Source organism: Hyperolius riggenbachi, chromosome 4 (genome assembly GCF_040937935.1).
Source record: "Hyperolius riggenbachi isolate aHypRig1 chromosome 4, aHypRig1.pri, whole genome shotgun sequence".
Classification (NCBI taxonomy): Eukaryota; Metazoa; Chordata; class Amphibia; order Anura; family Hyperoliidae; genus Hyperolius; species Hyperolius riggenbachi.
In genome coordinates this window covers 86,879,411-86,900,976 of record NC_090649.1, presented here as the reverse complement: position 1 = coordinate 86,900,976, position 21,566 = coordinate 86,879,411, and positions in this window count along the sequence as shown.

Sequence of the window (21,566 nt, the reverse complement as noted above, 5' to 3'; positions counted from 1 at the left end):
CCCCGCATACATTACCTGCTCCGCCGGCGCGACTGCCCCCGGTCACCGCTGCTCCGTCTCCGCTCTGGTCTCCAGGTCCGGCATGCTTTACTTCTTCCTGCCCGGCAGGAAGTTTAAACAGTAGAGCGCCCTATACTGTTTAAACTTCCTGCCGGGCTAGAAGAAGTGAAGCATGCCGGACCCTGAGACCAGACCAGCGTGGAGACGGAGCAGCGGTGACCGGGGGCAGTCGTGCCGGCGGAGCCGGTAATGCATGCGGGCTCTATTGCATCGGTCGTCGGGTACTCGAACGCCGCTAGCGACGCGCTCCCTACCCACGGGCGATCGACGGTAATTTTCCGCACGGAGCGATCGACGGGATCGGACGAAATGGATCGAAATTCGGCGTGTTGCGGGAACGATGTTACAGCAGATTCGATCCCAGTGATCGAATCTGCTGTCGATCTGGCGGGAATCGGCCTAGTGTATGGCCAGCTTTACACTCTAAGGGGTGGGGGGGAGGGACACATAAGGTGGGGGGTTATGTCCAAGGGAGTGGGGGTTGGAGCTATGGAGATGGCTGGCAAGCAATGGTGAAAGGATGGGTCTTTAAAGTCTGCTTGATTGAACTTAATATGGGAAGGAGACTGATGGGGAGAGGGAGTTCCCTAGAATAGGGGCAGGTCTGGCGAGGTCCTGGAGCCTCGCAAGTGAGAGAGTGATGCGACAGGTGGACAAGCAGAGAGAGCGTGTTGGGGAGTATCTCTGGATGAAATCTGAGATGTATGAAGGGGAGGTATGGTAGTGGGCATCAGGAAAAAAGGGCGCGGGGTGTAAACGATAATATTGTTTTGTATTTAGTGTACAAATAATGTTTTACAAATCTATAAATCATTAAATAATGTGTATGAAATCGGCAATAGTGAAAACGTTAATCTTCTCTGTTTCAAAAGTGAAACTTATAATTAAGTTTGTAAAAAAAATGATAATATATGTTTAATCGTTATAATTGTATATTATTGTGATTAACCTTCATTTATCGTCTCCTCTTATAATAAAATCTGAAAATATTGTTTATAACGATTATATAAATATAACTACATTAGTAATAAGTGCTGTAAAACATTAGTAAGTATTACTAAAATTTTACTAAAACTATACCTAACCCTACTCTCACACAGAACCCTCCCTGTACCTATCCCTAACCCCTAGACCCCCCTGGTGGTGCCTAAACCTAAGACTCCCCTGGTGGTGCCTTAACCTAATACTCCCCTGGTGGTGCCTAAACCTAAGACCCCCCTGGTGGTGCCTAAACCTAAGACCCCCCTGGAGGTGCCTAAACCTAAACCCCCCCTGGGGGTGCCTAAACCTAAGACCCCCCTGGTGGTGCCTAAACCTAAGACCCCCTGGTGGTGCCTAAACCTAAGACCCCCCTGGTGGTGCCTAAACCTAACCACCCCCCTTAGTGATCGCTTTATTATGTGGATAATAATGTTTTACAAATAGTGACTGTAAAAAAATATATTACAATTTAAGGTTACGTACTGATCGCTTTATTTTGAGAATAATAATGTTTTACAAACAGTAAGGGATAAAATGTTAAATAATGTTTTAGTTAAATAGGTTAAATATGTTTAGTATTTTTATAAACGTTATTCGTCACAGGTGCATTTTCTAAACGTAAATCATCACAAGCACAGTTATAAAACATTAAAAATCTCCGGGTGCCGTTTGCAAAACATTATTTATCTTCGGCGCCCTTTTTTGCTGTTCGGCGCCCATTAAACGATATTTATTATGGGAGTGAATGGCGGCGCCCTTTTTGTCCACTAGCTGCCTGCGCCCTTTTTTCCCAGCCCCGGGAGATGACTAGAGTATGGATCAGGAGTTTGGTGGTGTCAGGGGTTAGGTAGGGGTGAATTTTAGCAATGTTGTGGAAATGGAAGTGGCAGGACCTGGAAGTGCTCTTGATATTGAGGATGAAGGTGATACCCAGGCAGCAGGTTTGAGGGACAGGGTGGATGGAAATGTTGTTGATAACAATAGAGATATCCAGAATAGAGCTCGATGAACAGGGTGGGGAGATCAATAGTTCAGTCTTTACTATGTAGAATAAGTACCACTTATTGTAGTGTTAAAGGGGGGTCACCTTATGAGGTAAATGGGAGGAGCCAAGGCCAAAAACTAAAAGCATGTAGGCAGGGCTTGTAACCCCTCCTCCCAACAGTTTTTTGAGTTATCAGTACCACAGGATGTGATGACAGAATTAACCAGCAGGTGGTTCCAGAAATGAAGATGGACATCCCCTTTAACATCAGCTCTCCTTTTAGGCGATTTTTTGGAGACCTACATTTTTTACATCACATTTTCATGGGATATTGCGTGTTTCTTACCCCAAAACCAAACAGTGAATCCCAGTAAATTTGGAAACAATAAAGAATTTGTGGAGATGATTTAGAAGTGTGATTACCGCCTGTAGGGCTGGCAAGCTATCCGTGGACTATAATAAATGGTTCCGTGGCTTAGGGAAGCTGTTTTATTCCAATTGTCTGAGAGAGCTGTTTGAAGTTGTTCTCTGGAGTGTTTGCTTCTGTTTTGTGTTATTTTACATACCATAAATGAACTCACAGTGTGTATTTAACCATGATTTATAGGCAAATGGGAGTATTTTAAAACATGGAGATGGAATGTGAAATGTTGGAGCTCACATTGCGAGTACGTTAGATGTGTTCATAAGTCACCATGATAAGGTGCTACCTTTTCTCCTCCAGATATATTTCATGCAGAGATTAACCCAAGCAGAATGGATTTACACACGGCCAAGAAAGCACAGCGCATTGTGTCTGATTAACAATGAGGCTGTCATAATGTATCACTCCAAAACCACCATTATAAAGGAGTGTACGTGCATGTGTGTGTTTGCTTATGTGCGTGTGTGTGCGTACCTGTGGTTGTGCTTGTGTTTGCGTGTCCGTGTATAAGAGTGAGTGTAAATGTGTGCATGACAGTGTATGTGCGTGTATTTGTGTGTCTGTAGGTGCGTGTACTTGAATGTCTTTGTGTGTGCGTGTGCACATACTTAACCAGTTGTTGACAAGCCAACGCATTAAAACGTCCCGCTGGAGCCTCTTAATGGTTTTAATGCGTCACTCGCCCCTGCCGCTGTGCATGCGTGCGCACCCCCTGCCGCTCGTACCGTCAGGTCACAGAGATCTGCAGTTGGCGAAGGGGAACAAGGGGTTCCCCTAACCATTCGCAATGCCTGTAATAAATGGACATGACCCTGATCATGGACCATGTCTATTCATAATACAGGAAGTAGTAAAAGCGACATGAATGTAAAAAAAAGTGATCACTTCTTGTTAAATCATGATAGTGTTTGCAGTGCCATCTAGTAGACAAAAAGTAAAAATACACACACAATACACTTAAAAATTAATATAATTAATCCCTCCCACTTCCTAAGCCCCCCCTTCAAAAAAAAACACTTGTAAAAAAAAAAAGTCAGTTAAAAAAACACAACAAATAATTGCCTTAGGGGCTTTTTTTTTAAAATATGTATGTCATTACTGTTATTTCACTGTGTAAGGGCTTGTAATTATGGAATGGACACAACCCCCCCCCCCACCCCCCGAAAAAATTACACCTATATTTCCAAATAAAATATTGTCGCCATACATTGTGATAGGGAGATAATTTAAACAGTGTAATAAACGGGACAAATGGGCAAATAAAATATATGGGTTTTAATTAAGGTAGCATGTTTTATTTTTATACTATAATGGCTGAAAACAGAGAAATAATGAAGTACTACCCAAAGAAAGCTTAATTGGTGGTGAAAAAAACAAGGTATAGATTATTTTTTGTGATAAGTAGTAATAAAGTTATTGGCGAATCAATGGGAGGAGCGCTGACAGGTGAACATTGCTCTGGTCAGTTAGGGTAAAAACCCTTCGGGGGTGAAGTGGTTAAAGTTGACCTCCGCTGTGAATAAGAGGTCAGAACGACACTTACTAAGCTCACTAAAACTACGTACGCACATCCGATAATTGTCTCCCATCAGGGATCGTGAAACGATCTCTGGGGCTACAATTTGGGGACCAATGCTGTACAGATACATCTATAGCCTTGAGGCTAGCGATGTGTGCTGTTGCTTTGGAGGGGGACAGAGGGACGATGATTGGCAGATGACAGAGCAGATTCCATCGGTCGGGAAGGGGGGGAAGTGGGGGTATTTGAAAATTGAATTGTGATCGGTCATGCTCCGACATCAGGAGCTGTTAAGGATCCAACAGGATAAATACTTATCTGACGACAGATGCCCCAAGCAGGATCGATTGGCAGCCGTTGTACACACATAATGATCGTTGCTTGAAACGGTTGTTATCAACGGTTATTGCATGTGTGTATGTACCTTAAGACAGTTTTCTCTCTTTTTTACCCAATGCAGCAATGGCTACTTTGGTAAGCAGCAGGGGAGCATTGTGGTGGGTCTGGAATGCAGCATACTGTGGCTGGTACTGCACTGATTCTCTCTTCATCTCACCTCTCTGAGGTCTGAGGCTGGCTCAGTGGCACAGGAAAAAGCAGAGTACCTCTCTGTCACACACTGGCTCAGTGGCACAGGTAGAAGCAGAGTACCTCTCTGTCATACACTGGCTCAGTGGCACAGGTAGTAGCAGAGTACCTCTCTGTCATACACTGGCTCAGTGACACAGGTAGAAGCAGAGTACCTCTCTGTCATACACTGGCTCAGTGACACAGGTAGAAGTAGAGTACCTCTCTGATATACACTGGCTCAGTGACACAGGTAAAAGCAGAGTACCTCTCTGTCATACACTGGCTCAGTGACACAGGTAGAAGCAGAGTACCTCTCTGTCATACACTGGCTCAGTGACACAGGTAGAAGCAGAGTACCTCTCTGATATACACTGGCTCAGTGACACAGGTAGAAGCAGAGTACCTCTCTGATATACACTGGCTCAGTGACACAGGTAGAAGCAGTGTACCTCTCTGTCATACACTGGCTCAGTGACACAGGTAGAAGCAGAGTACCTCTCTGTCATACACTGGCTCAGTGACACAGGTAGAAGCAGAGTACCTCTCTGATATACACTGGCTCAGTGACACAGGTAGAAGCAGTGTACCTCTCTGTCATACACTGGCTCAGTGACACAGGTAGAAGCAGAGTACCTCTCTGTCATACACTGGCTCAGTGGCACAGGTAGAAGCAGAGTACATCTCTGTCATACACTGGCTCAGTGACACAGGTAGAAGCAGAGTACCTCTCTGTCATACACTGGCTCAGTGACACAGGTAGAAGTAGAGTACCTCTCTGATATACACTGGCTCAGTGACACAGGTAGAAGCAGAGTACCTCTCTGTCATACACTGGCTCAGTGACACAGGTAGAAGCAGAGTGCCTCTCTGTCATACACTGGCTCAGTGACACAGGTAAAAGCAGAGTACCTCTCTGTCATACACTGGCTCAGTGGCACAGGTAGAAGCAGAGTACATCTCTGTCATACACTGGCTCAGTGACACAGGTAGAAGCAGAGTACCTCTCTGTCATACACTGGCTCAGTGACACAGGTAGAAGTAGAGTACCTCTCTGATATACACTGGCTCAGTGACACAGGTAGAAGCAGAGTACCTCTCTGTCATACACTGGCTCAGTGACACAGGTAGAAGCAGAGTGCCTCTCTGTCATACACTGGCTCAGTGGCACAGGTAGAAGCAGAGTGCCTCTCTGTCATACACTGGCTCAGTGACACAGGTAGAAGCAGAGTACCTCTCAGGCCACTCTATGAGACTCCTCCCACTCACAGAGGACACACTCTCTTATCAATCTTTGCAAAGGCAGAAAACTATCATGGCAGTTTTTTAGTAAAGATGGCCATACACTGATAGGTTTACAGCAGATTCGACCATCAGATAGATTTTTGGCAGATGCCTGTCAGGTCGTATCTGACAGGAGTCTATCTGATGTGTGCCACACACTTGGAACAGATTTCCAATAGATTTCAGAATGAAATCTATTGGAAATCTATTGATAATCGATCTAAATGCATGATTGCACCATTAGATTCACTGCAACTCTATGGGCCATTGATTTGCTGCCAGCAGCAGATCGACCTAGATTTTCTATCCTGTCAGATAGATCGATTTGATTGAATCAAAGCAATGGCTACTTTGGTAAGCAGCAGGGGAGCATTGTGGTGGGTCTGGAATGCAGCATACTGTGGCTGGTACTGCACTGATTCTCTCTTCATCTCACCTCTCTGAGGTCTGAGGCTGGCTCAGTGGCACAGGAAAAAGCAGAGTACCTCTCTGTCACACACTGGCTCAGTGGCACAGGTAGAAGCAGAGTACCTCTCTGTCATACACTGGCTCAGTGGCACAGGTAGTAGCAGAGTACCTCTCTGTCATACACTGGCTCAGTGACACAGGTAGAAGCAGAGTACCTCTCTGTCATACACTGGCTCAGTGACACAGGTAGAAGTAGAGTACCTCTCTGATATACACTGGCTCAGTGACACAGGTAAAAGCAGAGTACCTCTCTGTCATACACTGGCTCAGTGACACAGGTAGAAGCAGAGTACCTCTCTGTCATACACTGGCTCAGTGACACAGGTAGAAGCAGAGTACCTCTCTGATATACACTGGCTCAGTGACACAGGTAGAAGCAGAGTACCTCTCTGATATACACTGGCTCAGTGACACAGGTAGAAGCAGTGTACCTCTCTGTCATACACTGGCTCAGTGACACAGGTAGAAGCAGAGTACCTCTCTGTCATACACTGGCTCAGTGACACAGGTAGAAGCAGAGTACCTCTCTGATATACACTGGCTCAGTGACACAGGTAGAAGCAGTGTACCTCTCTGTCATACACTGGCTCAGTGACACAGGTAGAAGCAGAGTACCTCTCTGTCATACACTGGCTCAGTGGCACAGGTAGAAGCAGAGTACATCTCTGTCATACACTGGCTCAGTGACACAGGTAGAAGCAGAGTACCTCTCTGTCATACACTGGCTCAGTGACACAGGTAGAAGTAGAGTACCTCTCTGATATACACTGGCTCAGTGACACAGGTAGAAGCAGAGTACCTCTCTGTCATACACTGGCTCAGTGACACAGGTAGAAGCAGAGTGCCTCTCTGTCATACACTGGCTCAGTGACACAGGTAAAAGCAGAGTACCTCTCTGTCATACACTGGCTCAGTGGCACAGGTAGAAGCAGAGTACATCTCTGTCATACACTGGCTCAGTGACACAGGTAGAAGCAGAGTACCTCTCTGTCATACACTGGCTCAGTGACACAGGTAGAAGTAGAGTACCTCTCTGATATACACTGGCTCAGTGACACAGGTAGAAGCAGAGTACCTCTCTGTCATACACTGGCTCAGTGACACAGGTAGAAGCAGAGTGCCTCTCTGTCATACACTGGCTCAGTGGCACAGGTAGAAGCAGAGTGCCTCTCTGTCATACACTGGCTCAGTGACACAGGTAGAAGCAGAGTACCTCTCAGGCCACTCTATGAGACTCCTCCCACTCACAGAGGACACACTCTCTTATCAATCTTTGCAAAGGCAGAAAACTATCATGGCAGTTTTTTAGTAAAGATGGCCATACACTGATAGGTTTACAGCAGATTCGACCATCAGATAGATTTTTGGCAGATGCCTGTCAGGTCGTATCTGACAGGAGTCTATCTGATGTGTGCCACACACTTGGAACAGATTTCCAATAGATTTCAGAATGAAATCTATTGGAAATCTATTGATAATCGATCTAAATGCATGATTGCACCATTAGATTCACTGCAACTCTATGGGCCATTGATTTGCTGCCAGCAGCAGATCGACCTAGATTTTCTATCCTGTCAGATAGATCGATTTGATTGAAATCGATCAAAATTGGCCGAAAATTGATTGATCGATCGACCGATCAATCGGCCATCGATTTCCAATCGATCGCTGAAATCGACCAGTGTATGGGTCCCTTAAGGGGGGCATGGATAACCATCACAACCACGATTTTATGGTACAAGTGGTCCGTTTTTAAACATGTTTTCCTGCTACTCTGTTATATGTTCTGTCGCCTGTGCTGATAGGGTAGGTTTTATGGTTTCTCTCTGCAGGTCCATTTTATGAAGCATTCAAAAAGTTCATATTCTGATTCACATATTCTGACTCGCCTCCAAAGAACTTAGACACTTTCATTTTGTACGAAAACATGAACTGTTATATAGCAGTGTATTACACCTTGTAAAAAAACAGTGTATTAATTTTTTTAAACATTGTCAATAGAGTGGTATGTGTAGATGTAGAATGTAGAAAAGCTATGGCAAAATGTTTGCATGAAATAAGGGTGCAAGGAAAAATGGGCGCTGGATGATGCTGATATACTGTAAGTCTAAAGGATAAATACTGTTGTGAATTGGGCGCCAAATGAAAACAAAAACATATTTATGGTGGTAATGACGATAGTCATGGGCGTCCACAGAAAATTTTCGGGGGGGGGGGGGGGGAGGGCAAAATGGGGGGAGGAAAAAGTGGGAGCAAATCTGGGGTGGTGTAAAAAATGGGGCTACGTCATGCGGCGGGTGCAGCCGAAAAATGGGTGTGGTCATGAACCAGAATGTGGGTGTGGTCATAGGTGGAGACAAGTTTACATGAACTAAGCAATGGTGGGACATTAGATTAGGACAGTGGTGGCGAACCTTTTGGAGGTCGAGTGTCCAAACTGCAAAGTATCTTTCATAAAGTGCCAACAGCAATTTAAACTAAATACAAACGTTTTAACTCATACATGAACATTATGGAAAATCCAAGTTGAAAATAAACTGTGAAGATAAACAATTTCATCCATCCGACTCCTGAAAAATGTATTCATCTTTTTAGAACCTCCCAGTTTCATTTTCTGTTTTAAAAAGCGGAAAAAGTAGGTTTAATGCTATTGTCTCATATGATGATGATTCAGCTTTTTCCATAGTCTCGCAGTTAGAAATCATGTGACCCCCAACAAGACAAATTCAGCAATCATGAGGCCCCCCCTTCAAGACAAATTCAGCAATCATGAGGCCCCCAACATGACCAACTCAGCAATCATGAGGCCCCCAACAAGACAAATTCAGCAATCATGAGGCCCCCAACAAGACAAATTCAGCAATCTTGAGGGCCCCCAACAAATCATGAGGCCCCCAACAAGACAAAGTCAGTAAGCATGAGGCCCCCAACAAGACAAATTCAGCAGTCATGAGGCACATAAATAGACAGTATTTCACATAAATAGGCAGAATGCCCCCTTAATATGTAGACACCTCTCACCTGGCAGCAGTTCCCCAAAATGCACTCAATCTGACAGCAGTGCTGTGCCCAGTATATGTAGGCAGGGGTATATGTGCCCAGTATATGTAGCCAGAGGTATATGTGCCCAGTATATGTAGTCAGGGGTATGTGTGCCCAGTATATGTAGTCAGGGGTATATGTGCACAGTATATGTAGTCAGGGGTATATGTGCCCAGTATATGTAGTCAGGGGTATATGTGCCCAGTATATGTAGGCAGGGGTATATGTGCCCAGTATATATAGCCAGGGGTATATGTGCCCAGCATATATTGCCAGGGGTATATGTGCCCAGTATATGTAGCCAGCGGTATATGTGCCCAGTACATGTAGCCAGGGGTATATGTGCCCAGTATATGTAGGCAGGGGTATATGTGCCCAGTATATATAGCCAGGGGTATATGTGCCCAATGCATGTAGTCAGGGGTATATGTGCCCAGTATATATAGCCAGGGGTATATGTGCCCAATACATGTAGTCAGGGGTATATGTGCCCAGTATATGTAGGCACGGGTATATGTGCCCAGTATATGTAGGCAGGGGTATATGTGCCCAGTATATATAGCCAGCGGTATATGTGCCCAGTATATGTAGTCAGGGGTATATGTCCCCAGTATATGTAGGCAGGGGTATATGTGCCCAGTATATATAGCCAGGGGTATATGTGCCCAGTATATGTAGCCAGGGGGTATATGTGCCCAGTATATGTAGACAGGGGTATATGTGCCCAGTATATGTAGGCAGGGGTATATGTAGCCAGGTGTGCCCCAGCAGGAGGGGAGCAGTGCAGAGAAGAGGGAGAGCTATGGGCACTCCCCTTAGTGGGCTCTCCCTCCCTCGCTCTCGCCTCCAGAACGAAGTGTGCAGCGGCTGGGCAGCGGGCGGAACTTACCTCGTCTCGTCGCACGCGCCGGATGGATTAGCCGCTACTCTGGTCTGGTCCAGACCAGAGTGCGGCACCAGAACTTCCGGCGCAGGAGCGAGACGAGGTAAGTTCCGCCTGCTGCCCAGCCGCTGCACACTTCATTCCGGAGGGGACAGCGAGGGAGAGAGAGCCCCCTAAGGTGAGGGAAGGGGGGGGGGGTGGAGAATTCCGCCCTTCCCCACTGTGCCCATAGCTCTCTCTCTTCTCTGCGCTGCTCCCCTCCTGCTGGCTGCACGGGAACGCGGCCAGGGGGGGCAGCGGGCGGCCAGGGTCGGGCAGATGCCCGAATTTGCCATATGTGCGGACGCCCATGACGATAGTAAATCTTACCAATATTTTGCTACAACTAAACCTAACCCTTCTTTCACACAGTACCTTCCCCTCTCCCCATCCTAACCTTATAATTTTCAAAAAGATACATTTCAAAATGATAATTTTCAAAAAATTAAAAATAATTGTAAAGACAAAAACTTTCAAAAACTATAATGTTCAAAACCCCAAAAATTTAGGTTAGACGGGCCCGGCGCCTGCTCTTTATCAGGCGCCCTTATTTCTGCATCAGGTGCCCAATATTCGATATTTGCATTAAAGCTTATGGGGCGCGAAAATCGTCCATTAGCCGCAGGCATCACATTTTCCTGCTTCCAAGTATTTCTCCCTGAATGGTCCAAGAACAGTCATTAATCCACATGTATAAATCTTGCAAGGAACAAGTAAATTAATGGCTGGATTAAAGTCTTGTTACTAACTGTCCTTCAAAGGGACTGACAATCTAATCCCTTCCATAGTCATGTCCATCATCGTCTAGGGCCAATTTTAAGGGGAATCCTATTAATTTATCTGTATGTGTTTTGGCTGAGAAGACAATGTAAAGGTGGGACTCATTGGAGAAGATCCTGATCCTGGGAAGCATCGATCGAGGGCATAAGGAGGAGGAGACAGAAAAGAATGAGATGGCTGTATAGCATCATGGAAGCAACAAACATGATCTTGGAAAAGCTTCGAGAGGCAGTAGAAAAATAGAGCATCCTGGCTTGCTGTGGTCCATGGAGTTGCAAAGAGTCAAACACGACTAAATAACAAAATGTCTTTTGGGCTGTGGGAAGAAATTGGACTGCCCGGAGGAAACCGATGCAAACACAGGGACCGTAAACAATTCAAAGATTCAAACCATAGAAAGGTGTAAGGGTGCTAGTAAAAAAGGGAGCACAGGGATAGTGGACAAAAAGGGCGCCGCCATAGACTGCAATGCAAAATATCGGCTATTCGGCGCCCGACAGGAAAAAAGGGCACCCGAGAAATAGCGTTTTACAGGGATCGTGTTAACAAAAGTTTTCCTTTACAGAATAAGGTTTATAACAAATATTGTTTACAAGTTTGTTTTGAGTTTGTGTTATACTTATTTTTTGTTTTTAAATTTCGCTTATATCAGTTTCTTACTTATTTTTTAGTTTAAAAATTTCGCTTACAAAAGTATAACAACTAAATTTTCGTTTACACTTCTTTGATCATTTAAAAATTTGTTTTCATATGTATAATGCGTAAATACCGTTTTCAACCTTATTGTATTAGAAATACATCGCTTTTGGTATTAACTTGATTTTATAGTTACTAAAATATCGCTTTTAATATTACTGTTATTTTAAGATTCCTAATGCATACGTGATTGTAAGGCTATCTACTGTATTGTGTGTATTTATATATACTTTTCTCTATTTATAATATTAATGTATACGTGATTTTAAGGCTATTTTAAGGCTATTTATTCTATTACAAATATATAAATTATTTTATTCATGTTATTTGTAGAGAAGTATTTTAAGGATTAAATATATTATTGTTTATATGTGTTTAGGGTGTTTGTGCGGTGGGGATGGTTAGGTTTAGGCATTACCAGGGGGGTCTAGGGGTTAGGGATAGGTATAGGGAGGGTTAGGTATAGTTACAGTATAATATACGCAATCAGGGGGTGGTTAGGGTTAGGCACCACCAGGGGGGTCTTAGGGTTAGGTACCACCAGGGGGGTCTTAGGGTTAGGCACCAACCAGGGGGGGTCTTAGGGTTAGGCACCAACCAGGGGGGGTCTAGGGGTTAGGGATAGGTACAGGGAGGGCTCTGTGTGAGAGTAAGGTTAGGTATAGTTACAGCACAATATATGTAATATATTATGTATATTTAAACAAAGAGGGGGTCTAGGGGTTAGGGATAGGGAGAGATCTGTGTGAGCCTACAGTTAGGTATAATTACAGTAAAATATCTGTAAAACCTACCATTGCATTGCTATGCTTAATACAAGTGTAAATATCGTTTTTGTTATAGACACTATTTGACATTTCTTTTCAGAATTCGTTTGTAGTTATAGACAGTATTTTGCCATTTCATTTCAGTTTATTTAACCTATTTAGCACTAAATTTTCGTTTACAACCCCTTAAAAGAAAAATATGGTTTTGCATTAAAACTTAAAATTTCGGCTATACCCAGCGCCCTTTTTTCCAGGCGCCCTTTTTTGATACACGCAGGCGTAAGATGAGAGTGCTAGCCACTGCTCCACTCTGTGTCTTTAAAAATAAGTTGACGTGTTTCCACAAGTGATCCTGACATACATAGCAGATGTGGAGGTGACAGCATGTTTTGGGGTTTTATAAGTATAAGTCAGCAAGTCGCCATTATAGACCTTAATAGGAAAGCCGACACGGCGAATAGTATTCTGCAAACTCCCGCTGTTCGCATTTGCGGCAAACAGTGAACATTTGGCATGTCTAACCCACCCCTATACATCATCATTGAGCTAAACTTTGACCCCTTACCTCACAGTCAGCAGACACATGGCAGCCAATCAGCTAGCACCCCCTCCTTAGACCCCCCTCCCCCTATTAAAAAGCAGTTGTGGTGGCCATATTGGATTCATTCTCTGGCTGCAGTGATAGTTAGAGCAGGGTCAAACTTGCTGCACATAGGAAGGGAAAGCATTAGCTAGGCCTGTGTTCTTGTTCTTCACTGACTACTTGCTGAAATCACCCCAAATAGCTCTTTTGAGGGCTAGTAAATCAGTCTCCTGTGTTTTTGTGTGTGCCCACTGACACCCAGAGCTGTGCACACTACTGCTATTTGTTGCCACATTAAGTTGCAAGCACAGAGTACCACTACAGTGCATTATTTGTAGGAATGTAATGTGATTTCTGCCCTTTAGCGATTAAAACCAGACCCCTTGAATTAGACCCCTTGAAACAATTTTTCCATCACTTTTGTGGCCAGTAACAGTCTTTGTATGTTTTAAAATTGGCCTGCCCATTGCAGTCTATGGCGGTTCGCCGAATTCGCATGTTCGCGAACATTTGCAGAAGTTCGAGTTTGCTGTTCACGAACAGAAGATTTGATGTTCGCTACATCTCTACTCTCCTCCTCTCCTCTTCTGTGTATATCACAGGCTTCACAGCAATTCCCTCATTCTCGCTGACAGCGGTATCTGCAACCTACATTGTATAATATAGAGCATGTGCCTGGGCCAGGAGAATTACACTCACTTGAAGGAACTCCTGTGAGCAGTGTGTCTCCAGTCACAGAAAAAGCTTCATATCACACCATGTAAAGCTGGCCACTAATGGACCAATTTCTAGCGAAAAATCATTAGAGCAATCAGAAATTCTGATCAGAAGAAAAATCGTTCACTACACCATTAACGAACCAATCTTTGCTTCCTGTCTATCATAACCAACAAAAAAATCCAAATTTTGGTTTGACTAAAATCCAATCGGAAGACTATTTTTATAATTGTTCGTAACGATTGTGCCCATCAATGGAGATCATTTACAACCAATCTGTTCAGAATTTCTGATCGCTTGAACCATTTTTCGCTAGAAATTGTACCGTTAGTGGCCACCTTCAACAGGATGAGATCCAATCGCCTGGCATTATACATACACATTATCTTCTTATCCTGACAACCTGCTGAACAGATTGCTGCTTGAATGTCCTCTCACTTCCTTCTTGACCCTAAGGGCCCGTTCACATCTAAAATCGCAAAACCCTAGAGATTACCGCTGGCGTTTTGTAGGAGTGATTTTCCTGCGATTAACGCAGAAAAATCACTGGACACTGCGGCGGTTTTGGAGCGATCGTGATTAGCGGTGCTATGCATGCTAATCGCGATCGCTAAACGCTAATCTCGAATCGCTGGCAAACCGCTGCATGTAACACGTTTGTGCTTAACGCTAACCGCAAACGCGGCAGTGAGAACACTGCCATGTGTTACATGCTGTAGCGGTTTTTACAAAACCACTAGCGGTTTGCCTTGAGCGGGAATCGCGCGATTCCCGCTCAAGTGAGAACAAGCCCTAATTCTTTTTTTCCCACAGACTCTGTTTGGGGCAAGTCATGGTATTGTATTTGTAGATTCTCAGCAAAATTGAAAATGACCTTTTTTTTTAAACTCACATGCCAATGGCAGCACACAATACCAAAAAAAGACAAATTTATTAACCCTTTAGCAGCCAATTTATTTAGAGGCTTGCACGTGCTCCAGGCCAACTCATTTTAGCATGTTTTTTATTACTTATTTGTTACATCTCCCTGCTTCTAATTAGTGCTGCTGTAATGTGTTTATGGCCACTTGTCACTAGGGGGCATTGTGAGACAATAACAGAAGACTTCTGCTTTCAGTTTCTATATTTTCTGCTGGTATAGGGAAATCAAAGCACTTCTGCCGACTGATCTCCAATGAGATAACGCTATTGAAGTTGCTAATGGGGTTATGTATTTATTCCAAATATACACAGACATTTGGGTGAGCTCAAAGCGGTGCCAAGCCCAATCTCATTTTGAGGTTCCTATGCTCCACCCTGGCGTTTTCGTGCGGCCATGCGGGTGGCTTTTTTTTTTTTAAAGGCAATTTTTTAGTGTAGCTATTACTAGGCTAGCTACACTCTCCCCCCAAGTCCCCCGGCACTGTGTCCCCTTCCCCACTCGCCGCCGGCAATATTTACCTGGCCGAGATCCCGCGATGGCCGAGACTTCCACCATAGCGTCAGGCGTTGCTATGGCGACGATCGGACATGACGTCTGACGTCATTGACGTCATCCCATCATGCACAGTTCCGATCGCCGCCATAGCGACCCCTGGAGGCTATGGAGTGGCTGTGCCGGCGTGGGCTCCTGGGGGGGGTTTAAGCAATAACAGCAGCGATCGGGGGGGATCAAAGTGGGCCGGCAGCGATCGGAGGGGTGATGAAGCTAGCCAAATGCTAGCTACACCCCCTCCGAAAATTTGGGGCAGAAAGACCCTCCAGGGGCTGAGCAATACACCGCGGTGGTAATGAACGAGCTGAGCTCGTCATTACCGCCAAGGTGGTTAATATATACTATGAACAATGAGCATATCCGTGATATCCACAGGTGTAACAATAGCACCTGTGACCCCCATATTACCAGGGGTGCTAGGGGCGCACTCTCCTCCTCTCTCCCATCATGCAAAGTAGCGCAGGGAGCAGTGTAATATTGACCTGTGTCTGGTGCATCAACAACAAAACATTTGTAAAGTGTTCAGAATCTTTTATTTCGCCAAGTACAGCAGGGGTTGTACCTTGTGATTAGCAGAAATTACACCTATGCATAATTACGCATCATCATTCGCAATTACGCATCGTAATCGTAATGTGAAATTTCGGGGACAGAATTAATTTCGTAGTTAATTGCAAGTACTCGTAATTACGCATGAATTTACGTGTAATTTTGTGCCGAATTTGACGATGAATATCAAAGCCCCCATACAATCTATTGCTACCAAACGAGCACAATATTTGAGGAGAATAGTGGATACAAGTTAAAAAAAGAATTGTTAAAAAAAATATGTCGTTTTTGAGAAAATCAATTTTAAATATACAAAGAAAAATGGTTTTTAAACTCCATTTTCTGAGTTTAAAAACCATTTTTCTTTGCATTTTTAAAATCTATTTTCTCAAAAACTACAAAGACTTTTTGAAAAATTATTTTTTGACTCGTACCCACTATTCTCCTTAACATATGTAGCAATTTTGGTAGCAATAGCATGTATGGGGGCTTTGCTATTCAGCTGTTGTACCCAGAACTATTTTTGGTACATACAGGGTCGGCGGCAATGGTACAAAAATGAAAAGGCAAAAAGTAATAACAAAGTCGGCATACATAATGCACACAACTTTGTTTGTATGCCCCACAAAACGTTTGGGATACAGAAAGTGAAGAGAGAGAGAGAGAGAGAGAGAGAGAGAGAGAGAGAGAGAGAGAGAGAGAGAGTGCAGGAGAGAGAAAGAGGAGGGAGCTGGGGGTGTGGGGGGTTAAGGGGGGGGGGGGGGAGAAAGTTAGGAAAGAGAGAGGAGAAGAGGGAGAGATAGGAAAAAGACAGAGGGAGAGAGAGAGAGCGAGAGAGAGAGAGTGCAGGAGAGAGAAAGAGGAGGGAGCTGGGGGGAGAGAGAGAGAGAGAGAGAGAAAGTTAGGAAAGAGAGAGGAGAAGAGGGAGAGATAGGAAAAAGACAGAGGGAGAGAGAAAGAGAGACAGTGGAGCCACGGCTAGCTAGGGCCTGATTGACTGGCCCAGTGCTTAAAGAGAACCTGTACTGAGTACAAATATTTAAAATAAACACATGAGGTAACTTCAAATGACCATTACATAGTTACCTTGCCCTCAATTCCTCTCAGAAGCTCACCATTTTCTTCTGACAATGATCCCTTCAATATTTTGTCAGATCTGAAATATATCAGTTGCTGTCAGTAAAATATTAGTTGCTGTCAGTTATAGCTGAGAGTAAAACTGATGTACCAGGTAATGTCCATGTTTCCCTATGGCTCAAGTGGGCGATGTTACAGTTTAACTGTGTGCTGACCAGAAAGCTGTTATGGGTAATGGCTATTTTCAAAATGTAGGATGCCGGACAGGAGAAAGACACTGAGGAGTAGACTACATGGAAGGTAAGTATGAATTGTGTATGCTTATTTTGACTTTTCATTTTCAGTTCAGGTTTTCTTTAAAAAAAATGTAGCTCCATGCTGGGCTGCTGTGAGTGGAACCGGGGCAGTGCAGTGTCCGGGGTTGTGCTCCATAGGACCAAGAGGAAATAAGCTTGTCTCACATCAGTACATAGTGAAGTGTTACAGGGAAAAAAGGTATGTGATTATAAATGCCAGACTAAACAGTTGGTGTTTCAATTTTGATTTAAATGCCTTTTGGGATACTTTTGGGATTTTCATGTAGGCTCCTCCCCCTCACAATAGTCAAAGATCCAATATTCACAAACATTACCATGGGGAGTATGTGGGAGCACAATGAAAAGATTAGTATAAAACGTAACTTTTAATGACATATACTACATTACAAATCACACAAATGGGGGAGAACAGTCCAGAACTAAAAATCATAAATGTATATTTGCATAAATTTCCCATGATCCAATAAACATCAGATGCATTTCAGGGCCCTCAGCCACTTCCTCGGAACCCAAATCTCAGATCAATTACAGAATGTTTGTAGATTTATCCATACTATATGTTTTCCAAGCCTTTCTCCGCCTTTCCTCCAACCCCTACCATTTTATTCCAATTCCCCATCAGTACATGGCATGCATTGATATGGCTCTATGGGATAGGACATGAACCAATACTATGAAATACCCAGCATGGGAGGACTGGCCAGGGGTCAATAAATGCTTCTCATTTATTGATTTAGGGCTGGTACAGTGCCTGGTGCATTCATAATTTTGTATAAGGCAATGTGAACCACTAGGCTGGCTGAGGAAAATAAACACCCAATTACAGAGCAATTAGAGGGTGGGCAAGCTGGTAAATATACATGGAATGATGCAGAGCAGAGGCTTGCCTGCAGGGTCCGTGGGAAAAATATCTATCTGGTCTCTCACCCTTGTTAAAATGACTGCATACCTACCTGTTCAGTACACCTACCTACATGAACGCACGCAGTGTTATATACCACCAGTCACTGTACTTGTACTTGTTCACGGTACCTGTGTGTGTGAGACAGCTGCACATTTGTAATACCAAACCCTGCATACCTTCAGGGTACCTGTGTGTGTGACAGCTGCACATTTGTAATACCAGTCACTGTATACCTGTTCACTGCACCTGTGTGACCGCACGTTGTTTTATATACCAGTCCGTGCATACCTGTTAACTGCACCTGTGTAACCACACATTGTTGTACCAGCAGTCACTGCAACCTGTTCACTGCACCTGTGTAACCACACATTGTTGTACCAGCAGTCACTGTAACCTGTTCACCGCACCTGTGTAACCGCACATTGTTGTACCAGCAGTCACTGCAACCTTTTCACTGCACCTGTATAACCGCACATTGTATTAGTCAAGTCAGTGCATACCTTTCACTTCATTGATTTTGTGCGGCCCTCGACCAAAGTACAGTGTTCAGAAGATGGCACGTGCCATCAACCCCCAATATTGTCAGGACATAGTTCACTATTTAACACAGAACACCTCTTCTTCCTCAGCTTCCGCACGGAACCGTGACATATCTTCCTCCTCCTGCTCTGATTCTGGCACTCCACTTAACACTCCATCGGCAGCCATCACCAAAGTGCCATCATCACAGGGCTCAGCGGTGTGGACATTTTTATGTGTATCTGCCTCAGATGAGAGCAATGCTATCTGTGCTCTCTGCCACCGAAAATTGAGCCGTGGAAAGACCAAGACCCGCGTAGGGACAACTACCTTACAAAGGCACATGATTACAAAGCACAAACTGCAATGGGATGACCACCTGAGGAAAAGCAGCACACAAAAGCAAAGCCACACATTGTAGTGGAAGATACCAGGCCGCAATTATTTCTCAAAAAAAGGCGATACCCAAACTGTACCGTGATGTTGAAAGGCAAGTGGTGACATCTCTAGCACACAGCGTTGGGTCAAGGGACCATCTGACCACGGATGCCTGGTCTGCAAAGCACGGTCAGGCCTGCCCGAAGACTAAGTCAGTCCCCACACAGCATCTCTGCCTGCACGCCGTATGACTGCCTGCCCCAAGACTAAGTGGGTCCCCACACAGCATCTCTGCCTGCAGGCCGCTTGACTATTAGTTTACTACTCTGGGCACCTCCATCCGCACAAATTTCCAGTCAGGAGGTAAGCCTTTGGAGGTAATAGCTTTACCAAAAACTACATCCAGGAGAGCGACCATCCCGCATCGGGCAGGACCTTGATAGCCGAGCGGGGACGGTTGATTTCCTGCAAGCTTATATGGTGGTTGCAGGGATCAGCAGCCCATCCTTGTGAGTATAAAATTCTATACTTACAATTCAGGGCCGGTTCTAGACTTTTTGCTGACTGAGGCAAAGTTGTGAGGATGCCGCCCCCCCCCATAGGTAGTATCAGTGCCCCCAGTATTGGTAGCCTGGAGGGGGTAGCAGCCAGGAAGGGGGAGCAACGGGCACAGCGGTGGGGATGGGGGTCAGACCCCCTGCCCTTCCTCACCTGGGGCTACTCTGTCCACACTCCCCCTCCAGCTAATTGCGCAGCATTTCTATTTGTGTCAGGCAGCAAGCAGGGAAAGCAATGACTCACCTGCTTCTGTTCCAGGTGCTGAGTTCCACCGCCCGCGTCACTTCCTGCAATGCCGTCCATTGCTTTTCCCGCTTAGCTGGAGGGGGGCCCAGACGGAGGAGCCCCAGATGAGGGAGGGGGATGTCTGACTCCCCTCCACACCGCTGTGCCCACTGCTCCCCCTTCCTGGCTGCTACCCCCTCTAGCTCGGTGGGCCCACCCGCCCAACCTCAGGCGGGCGCCGCCCCCATACTTCCGCCGCCTGAGGAAGCTGCCTCACTCCGCCTTATGGGCGGGACGGCGGAGTTACAATTATCCCTAAGCTAATGGTACTACACAATTGTCCTCCTGGCCTCTCTGCTAAGTACAAGTTTACTACGCGATAGCAAAAGGGCTTTTCGGTCTCTTTTAGCCCCTTATACTCTTCTAGCTTCTGGGTACTCCTTAGAATGCCCATTAGCTTGTTCTGACCATTTCTTACTGACATGCAAGGGGAAACTGCCTGTGATGACAGGTTCTCTTTACAGACAAGTCCCTTTCCGACCGGGACATATTATGCATTTGGCAAGCTCCTAGTCTAACTATTGAGAAAGCTGGTTTAGGTTACGGCTGTTTATTCCTGCATTCCAAGATGATTACAGCAGCAATACTGAAGGCTTTTCTAATCCATTCGCCACTTTCATCATAATCCCTCCAACGATTGCTGGATGCCTCGCCCTGTCAGTAAGCTCTCCACAGTAGCCTGGGTGCTGCATGGAGAAACCCACCGCAGACACCTAAAACATGTGGTCTGCCAGGCTTGTTACATGGATTAACAAATATATACTGTGTGTATAATGCTGTGAATTCAATACTGCGTAGTATCCTGCGGCTACTGACATTCACTGTGCTGCACTCAGAGGTGTAACTACTGGGGACCCAATTATTTCTTCATAGTCCCCGATCTACTTACAATGGGGCGCCTGAGCAAAGTTACCTCCGCCTCAACAGCCACCCCTCGTCTCCCCCCTCCAACAGACCTGAGCTCCCCTTAAATGGAACCTTAACTGAAAGGGATATGGATGTTTCCTTTTAAAGGGAATCTGAAGTAAAAATAAACATGATATGATTTGTATGTGTAGTACTACTAAGGAATAAAACATTATTAGCACAGATATGAGTCTCATATTGTTTCCAGTACAAAAAGAGTTAAGAAACTTCAATTGTTATCTATGCAAATGAGCTTCTGTGAGCTCTGCTGTCGTGGGCAGCACTGTCTTTTGAAGCACTTATCTCAACTGTCTCTCATGGTTTCTTCTTTGTTTATGGTTTTTCTGCAGAGACAAGTTCAAAGGGCCCCTAGCCTGCTCTGTGAAATCATTTAAAATGCAGAGTTTATTCTGGAAACTGCAATTATTAGAGAATGATGTATTGTTATTAAAAAACAACTATATACCTGAAAATAAAAATATGACACTATTTTCTTTGCTACTAATGTTCTATTAATTATCCGTATTACACAACCAATTCATTATATCATGAGTCCCCCTCCTCCTCAAGACTAGATAGGCTAAACCAAATAGGGGCCCCAGCAGAAATGATAGCATGGGCCCCTTGGCCTCTGAACCTTTCCCCATTGCAGCCAATGAAGAATTATATATATTTATGTATATGTTAAGTAAAAAACTCTCCGTTCATTCACAAGAAACCCTCCTCCTCCCCTCTTCCCACCGCACGTGCAGCCAATTAGCCAAGAAATATGTGCTCACAAAAACCATCCCCACCACCTCCAAC